Consider the following 9,046-nt stretch of genomic DNA (forward strand, 5'->3'; position numbering starts at 1 on the left):
TCTGCACATTAATGTTTATTGCAGCTCAATTCACAATAGCTAAGACCTGGAACCAACCCAAATGCCCATCAACAGTAGACTGGATAAAGAAATTATGGGACACGTATTCTATAGAATACAGTCAAAAACAACGAAACCCAGTCATTTGCAACAAGATGGAGGAATTTGGAAAACATCATGCTGAGTGAATTAAGCCAGTCCCAAAGGGGCAAATATATGTTCTCCCTGATCGGCGACAACTAACTGAGCACCAAAGGGGAAGCTTGTTGAAATGAAATGGACACTATGAGAAACAGTGACTTGATCAGCTCTTGTCCTGACTGTTGATGTACAATGTAATACTTTACCCATTATAGTATTTTTTTTGTTCTAGTACCATTGGTTGAACTCTGTAATTAACACACAATTATTCTTAGGTGTTTAAATTTTAACTGAAAAGGGATCCCTGTTAGGAATTTGGAAAACATTATGTTGAGTGAAATAAGCCAATCCCAAAGGGACAAATACCACTTGTTCTCCTTGATAGGTGACAACTAACTGAGCACCAAAAAGGAAACCTGTTAAAGTGAAATGAACACTATGAGAAACGGTGACTTGATCAGCCCTTAGCCTGACTGTTGATGAGCAACTTGATATGTTATCCCTCTTAGTATTTTTTTTTTGTCTGTTCTACTTAATACTTTTGGTTGAATACTGTAATCAATACACAATTCTTCTTATGTGCTGAAACTTAACTGAAAAGTGATCGCTGTTAAATGTAAGAGTGGGAATAAGAGAGGGAAGAGATGTGCAATTCGGGACATGCTCAAGCTGACTTGCCCCAAATGGTAGAGTTAGAAACATACCAGGGGATTCCAATTCAATCTCATCAAGCCATTGTAATCCATAGGCTGTACTTTGGAAATTTATATTCATTAAATAAAAGTTTTAAAAAAATTGATATACCCTTAGTTAAACTAAAAAAAAGTATTCGAATAAATAAAATCAGAATTGAAAAGGGTGATATTACAACTGACACCACAGAAATATAAAGACTGATTAAAGATTATTATTATCAATTATAGAAATAAATTCCTGGACACATACCTTGCCAGGACTGAATTTTGAAGAAATAGAATACCATACAGATTGAACTGTGTATTTGGTACAGCAGTTCAGACACTACCTGGGAAGCTTGAATTCCATGGTTTTGAGTCCAGTGTCCACTCCTGATTACAACTGCCTGCTAATATGCACCCTTAGAGGCAGCAGGTGATGGCTCAAAGACTTGGGTTCCTCCCATCCATGTGAGAGACTCAGATTGAATTCCTATTATTTGACTTTGGACTGACCTAGCCCCAGCTGTGTGAGCATTTGAAGAGCGACTCAATGGATGGGGTTTCTCTCTCTCTCTCTCTCTCTCTCTCTCTCTCTCTCTCTCCCCTTTTCCTTCCTTCTCCCTCTCCACTCCCCCTCTCCCTTTCAAAAACATAAAATAAAATAAATGTTTAAAAAGAATACCTAAACAGATCAATAATGAGTAGCAAGATGTAAAGATGTTCCATCACCATTTATGGGAGAAAACTAGTCTCATTTTCCATAATCTAGTTTAAAATGGTTTCTCAGTAGGAAGTTGAGTGTCCTGAGACTTGGAGAGGAAAGTAAGTAAAATAATGCATTGGAGGTCTGTGTATAATTTTCCAATTCTGAGATATGGAATAATGCCAGCTTGGGAAAGCCATTTAGTCTAAATCTCAGCACATGAAGACTAGACTGTTTTAGTCACAAGGATAGTCTTTGTATGAAATACTCAGAATGGTGCCTCCTTCAGATGGCCCCTTGGACATGATCTTTAAATCCAATCAGTCTCATTCCTCTCTCTCTCTCTCCCTCTTTTTTTTTTTTTTTTTTTTGACAGGCAGAGTGGATAATGAGAGAGAGAGAGAGAGGGAGAAAGGTCTTCCTTTTGCCATTGGTTCACCCTCCAATGGCCGCCGCGGCTGGCGTGCTGCAGCCGGAGCATCACACTGATCCAAAGTCAGGAGCCAGGTGCTTCTCCTGGTCTCCCATGGGGTGCAGGGCCCAAGCACTTGGGCCATCCTCCACTACACTCCCTGGCCACAGCAGAGAGCTGACCTGGAAGAGGGGCAACCAGGAAAGAATCCGGCACCCCTACCGGGACTAGAACCCTGTGTGCCAGCACCGCAAGGCAGAGGATTAGCCTATTGACCACGGTGCCGGCCCTCATTCCTCTCTTAATAAGGCACCTTGGCCGGCACCGCGGCTCACTAGGCTAATACTCCGCCTAGCGGCGCCGGCACACCGGGTTCTAGTCCCGGTTGGGACGCCGGATTCTGTCCCAGTTGCCCCTCTTCCAGGCCAGCTCTCTGCTGTGGCCAGGGAGTGCAGTGGAGGATGGCCCAGGTGCTTGGGCCCTGCACCCCATGGGAGACCAGGAAAAGCACCTGGCTCCTGGCTCCTGCCATCAGATCAGCACGGTGTGCCGGCCGCAGCGCGCCGGCCACGGCAGCCATTGGAGGGTGAACCAACGGCAAAGGAAGACCTTTCTCTCTGTCTCTCTCTCTCACAGTCCACTCTGCCTGTCAAAAAAAATAAATTAATTAAAGAAAATAAGGCACCTTGAGATATTTTCACTTTAACTCTAATTTTATCTTCTTCCCTATGTCAACATGCAATGCCTCATCTAGTCTCTGCTCAACTTTTATCCTGTATTTTTGACTCACCTAGGTTACCCTCTATTTATTATCTCTTATTTCATGGGGATAAAACCCATGGGAAGAGCTGTAATGAACAGCTTCCAGAATAATGTAGAATCTTCTTTTATGAACAAGAGGAGAGCTGGTCAGTTAATTTGAATTTGAGGAAACCACAGTGCAACTTTGATTTTACTTCAGTCACTTTGTGCTTTGCTTCTGAGAATGCACTTGAAGGTTCATTGTAGTGACCAATAGTATATTGCAAATGTTCTTGGAGAGTCTAGATTTTACATGAAGTAGTGCCACACTGAACTTTAAACTCATGTTGAGTTTAAGAAATATTCATTACGCAAGTTCCTTGCTACCCCTGGTAATACAAGATTAAGAAGGCCCACTCTTGGGGACCAGTGTTGTGGCATAACAGGAAAAACCACTGTGTGATTCGCCAACATCCCTTATGGGCACCAGTTTGTGTTCTGGATTCTCCACTTCCAATCCAGCTCCCTGCTAGTGGCTTGGGAAAAGCAGTGGAAAATGGACCAAAGTGTTTGGGCCCCTGCTACCTGCATTGGAGACATAGGTGAATCTCCTGGCTCCTGGCTTCTGTCTGACCCAGCCAGGGCCACTGTGGCCATGTGAGGAATGAGTGAATAGATGGAAGATTCTCTCTCTGTGTGTCTGTCTCTCTCTCCTCTCTCCCTTTCTTTTGTAACTCTGACTTTCAAATGAATCAATAAATCTTTTTTTAAAGGCCCATTCTTGCATCCAGGGATTTGCCATCTTGTGGGGGAAGGCAGACTCACATGTACATTAGTTCATCACTATTGTAGTGAATACAATTGAACAATAAGCAAGGGTTTGAATCAAAAGGTGCCTAAGGGTTTATATAGAGACGTTCTTTAAAAATTACAGACCATGGAAAATGACCACCTAAACCAGATGGGAATCAAAGGGAAGCTTCTTCATTTATAAAGAAGATAGTTATTTTTAAAAAGATTGGTTTTTTATTAAGTTAAAGCAATAAATATTTCAGAAATTTCTCTATTTTCATTTCCAAAGTGATAAATACAGGGTCCTCAACAATTTTTGAGAAAGTAGAGTTTGGAGAATCCAAGATGGCAGAAGAGGGTGGGGAGCTTACTGCTCTAGTCTAGGAGAAGACAGTTTTTAAAAAGTGGAGAGAGTACAGTCTCAAGGAAGAGTTAGGGAGAAAACAGCAGAGGAAACCACACAAATTAGAGGCACACTGTGAACCTACATGGAGGGTGTGAATACGCACAACTCAAGACCCCAGCAGCCAAGATCCTCAGCTCTGGAGTGAAGTGAGACCAGAATGCAGCAGCCCAAGCCGCTGGAGATAAAGCTATGGGAAGAGCCTGGCAGGAATCTAGCTTGGAGCCCTGGGGGACAGTGTACCTTCCAAACTAGACAAGAAAAAGGGGGGGGGGGGCTTGTTTCTCTCTCCCCAACCACCCTGCACTTGTGTCTTGCAACTAGCCAAGAGAGGACGGGTACCATTTTGGACATAAGTAACAGCTGCACCAGCTCATGTCTGGGTGCCCAGCAACTAGCCAAGAAGAGACACCTCAGTCTGGAAGGGAGAATGCACAGCTGGGTGAACTCATGAGCTGGGTGTTCATGATTGTAGGGGGCTTGTGTGCCTGGACTGTGAAAACACTGTGACAGCATGGGCAGCACAGGCTGAGATTTTGGGCAGTCACTGTGGGAGGCTCCACATGCTCAGGGCTCCCTGATTCCCTAGCTAGAGTCATTGCTGTGGAATCCATGCTTATACTGCAGACTGCACAGATCCTTTCTATGATTCTTATGACAGCACAGACGAATATTACACCCATTGGGGCTAGTGCCCAGGCACTGGTCTCCTTTGAGGAGAGGAGGTAAGCTTGAGACTATGCCAACAGAGCAGAACACATCTCCCCTCTGATAAAAAGAGAGAGCCAGGGGGCGCGGGGGGGAGGGCATTTACCAGGCCCAGCCTGGTGTCACCTTGGACACACCCTTCACCCTGGAGCACTGAACAGACCTCCCTGACCACACCCACCACACACTTCTAGGTATTCACTGAGAAAGCACACACTACACTAAGCCACAGAGACATAGTCCAAAGATAAAAGCTGCCACAGGGGAAAAACAAAGAAGAAACCAATGAGTAAATCCACAAATCCTGAATAATAAATGCAGCAACTCAGAAAACATGGAAAAGGAAGACAACACGACGCCCCCAAAAGAACATAACACTTCAATACTAGAATGTGAAGATGAAGAGATTGAAGAAATGCCAGAAATGGAATTCGAAAAATTGATAAGATTACTTAGAATTAATCAGAAACAAATCCATGAACTAATGAAATCCATATATGACAGAAAATTTTTCCCATGAAATAAAATACTATACAGCAGTCAAAAACAATGAAACCCAGTCATTTGCAACAAAATGGAGGAATCTGGAAAACATCACGCTGAGTGAAATAAGTCAATCCCAAAGGGACAAATATCATATGTTCTCCCTGATTGATGACAACTGACCAAGCACCAAAAACGAAACCTGTTGAAGTGAAATGGACACTGTGAGAAACAGTGACTTGATCAGCCCTTGTCCTGACTGTCAAGGAACAACTTACTACTTTATCCCTTTTAGTATTTTTTTTTTGTTCTACTTAATACTATTGACTGAACTCTTTTATTAACACACAATTATTCTGTAGTATTTAAATTTAACTGAAAAGTGATCCCTATTAAAAATAAGAGTGGGAATAAGAGAGGGAGGAGATGTACAGTTCAGCACATGCTCAATTGGACTTGCCCCAAATGGTAGAGGTAGAAACATGCCAGGGGATTCCAATTCAATCCCATCAAGGTGACATGTATCAATGCCATCTCTCTAGTCCAAGTGATCAATTTCTATTCACAGTTGATCATAATGATAGGATTAAGAGTCAAAGGGATCACATAAACAGTCTAGTGCCTGCTAATACTAACTGATAGAATAAATAAAGGGGAGAGTGATCCAACATGGGAAGCGAGATACACAGCAGACTCATAGAATGGCAGATGTCCTAAACAGCACTCTGGCCTCAGAATCAGCCCTTAAGGCATTCGGATCTGACTGAAGAGCCCATGAGAGTATTTTAGGCATGGAAAGCCAAGACACTCTGGCAAAAAAAAAAAAAAAAAAAAAAAAAAAAAAAAAAAAAAAAAAAAAAAACTAAATGAAAGATCTCTGTGAGTGAGATCCCAGTGGAAAGAATGGGTGAAATAAGGAGGTACCTTTCTCTGAAAGGAGGAGAGAACTTCCACTTTGACTATGACCTTGTCTAAATAAGATCGGAGTCAGTGAACTCAAAAGGCCTCCATAGCCTTGGCAACTCATGACAAGAGCCTAGGGTAATTACTGATGCCATAAACAAGAGTGTGAATTTAAGCCAACAGGAGTCACTGTGCACTTACTCCTCATGTAGGATCTCTGTCCTTAATGTGTTGTACGATGTGAATTAAAGGTATAACTAGTACTCAAACAGAACTTACACTTTGTGTTTCTGTGTGGGTGCATGTTGAAATCTTTACTTGTGTTTACTAAATCAATCTTCTGTATATAAAGATAATTGAAAATGAATCTTGATGTGAATGGGATGGGAGAGGGAGTGGGAGATGGGAGGGTTGCAGGTGGGAGGGAAGTTATGGAGGGGAAAAGCCACTGTAATCCAAAAGCTGTACTTTGGAAATTTATATTTATTAAATAAAAGTTAAAAATAAAAATAAAAAATCAGCACATGAAACAAAAAGAAAAGAAATTGAGATCTTAAAGAGAAATCAGAATGAAATCTTGGAAATGAAGCATCCAATAGAACAAATTAAAAATGTGGTGGAAAGCTTTAACAACAGACTTGGTGAAGCAGAAGAAAGAATATCCAAGTTAGAAGAAAAATCTCTGGAAATTTAGAACTTAGATATTTGTTCAGGGAGGAATTATTTTTTTTTTTATTTTTTGACAGGCAGAGTGGACAGTGAGAGAGATAGACAGAGAGAAAGGTCTTCCTTTGCTGTTGGTTCACCCTCCAATGGCCGCCGCGGCTGGCACGCTGCAGCTGGCGCACGGCACCGATCCGATGGCAGGAGCCAGGTGCTTCTCCTGGTCTCCCATGGGGTGCAGGGCCCAAGCACCTGGGCCACCCTCCACTGCCTTCCCTGGCAGAGAGCTGGCCTGGAAGAAGGGCAACTGGGACAGAATCCAGCACCCCGACCGGGACTAGAACCCGGTGTGCCAGTGCCACTAGGTGGAGGATTAGCCTAGTGAGCCGCGGTGCTGGCCTCAGGGAGGAATTATTTACCACAGATGTTATTTAGAGGGGCCAGCTCATATGATAGTAAAAAGCAGGCTGCATTTTATTCTGTTTTAATATCACTTTAATTTCTCTCATTACCCACATGCTGCTGGAAGATTCCCAAGTCCCACTCTCAGAATCCCATGCCTTCTGTGAAGCATTACAGTCAGACCAAAAAAAAGAGCAGAAGAAGAAGAAATTAGAAAACTAAAAGCACTGTGGGAAATACATGATATATATAAAGTGATATAATATATTAAAAATAATATATAATTTATGAGTATAAATATATGCAATTTATATTACATTACAATTCATATTCTAATTATGTATAAATATGTATTATGCAAAACTACTCATCCATAAGAAAAGAATGAAATCCTGTCTTTTGCAACAAAATGCAATTGAAAACCAAGCTTAGTGAAATAAGCCAGTTCCTAAAAGACAAATACCATATGTTTTCACTGATCGGTGGTAACTAATAGAGTAAATTGTATTCTATAGTAGTGAAAATTACATTTTGAGATTCAATGATTGTTTATAGCCATTGTCTCTACTGTCAAGGAACAGTGTTTTGTTCTCCGTTCTTTATGCTGAACTCTTTAGTTACTGTAGGGATAATCTTATATGTATAAAGTAAACTGGAAAAAGATCATTGTAAAAATTAAGAGAGGAAGGAGCAGGAAGGGTGGGAGTGTGGGCAGAAGGGAGGGTAGGATGACAAATATCACTATGTTCCCAAATATGTGTGATACATTATATGAAATGTGTTTACCTTAAATTCAAAAAAATTTAAATGTGCTATTTAGTTGTTGGACTCTGTATCCCCTGCGAATACACTTCTCAGAAATATTATTTGGATTCAAATGTGTAAGATTTCTCTGATTCTCGGCGCCACAGTTCACTAGGCTAATCCTCCACCTGCGGTGCCAGCACTCCATGTTCTAGTCCCAGTTGCGTCACCGGATTCTGTCCTGGTTGCTCCTCTTCCAGTCCAGCTCTCTGTTGTGGCCCAGGAAAGCAGTGGAGGATGGTCCAAGTGCTTGGGCCCTGCACCCGCAAGGGAGACCAGGAGGAAGCACCTGGCTCCTGGCTTCAGATCAGCGCAGCATGCTGGCTGTAGCAGCCACTTGGGGGGTGAACCAACGGAAGGAAGACCTTTCTCTCTCTCTCTCTCTCTCTCTCTCACTGTCCACTCTACCTGTCAAAAAAAAAAAAAAGATTTCTCTGATTCTCTATCTTCTTTTCTTTATTTGAATACATATATAAATTAATACTTCCTCCATTTTTACATGAATGTTATCTCCAAGATTTCTATAATAATAGTTTATCATTATGTATTACATCTCAAACCTACAGAGATTACAGGATAGGAGAAACGCCTCACAAAAGACATGGGATTCTGAGGGTGGGACTTGGGAATATTTCAGCAACATGTGGGCAATGAGGTGGTGTGCGTTGGCTGAGAGAATTTGAAGTGATAATAAAACAAATTAAAATGCAACCTGCTTTTTACTATCAGTATGAACTGGCCCTTCTAAATAACACCCATGATCAAGTATTCCTCCCTGAATAAAAAGCTACATTCTAAATGTTCACTACAGTGACCAGGTACCTGGACAGGTCCATCCCAGTGCCCTGTCCCTGAAACGCCCCTGACTCCACGCAGTCACGTAGGAACCCAGGCCTTTCCAATGAGTGGATCCATGTATCTTAGGGCCTGAAGGTTTCCTCGGTCTCTCCATGTGGTGGCAGATAAGGAGGAGGCTTTATGCCCGTACCTAGAAGTGAAGGCTGTCAGCTTCCCCACATTCCACTGGCCTGAACTCAGCCAGTGGTCATGACCCATGGACATCATAGCTTAGCTAAGTGTCCCTTAAAAACAAAAAAGGAATGAATAAATTGGTCTCTACTTTCTATTTTTTTAACATTTAGTTATTTATTTGAAAGGCAGTGATAGACAGAGAAAAATGTCGGGAGGGATAGAGAGATCTATCTACAGGATCA

Source organism: Oryctolagus cuniculus, chromosome 1, assembly GCF_051225735.1.
Source record: "Oryctolagus cuniculus isolate XC-2025 breed Fujian yellow rabbit chromosome 1, ASM5122573v1, whole genome shotgun sequence".
Lineage (NCBI taxonomy): Eukaryota > Metazoa > Chordata > Mammalia > Lagomorpha > Leporidae > Oryctolagus > Oryctolagus cuniculus.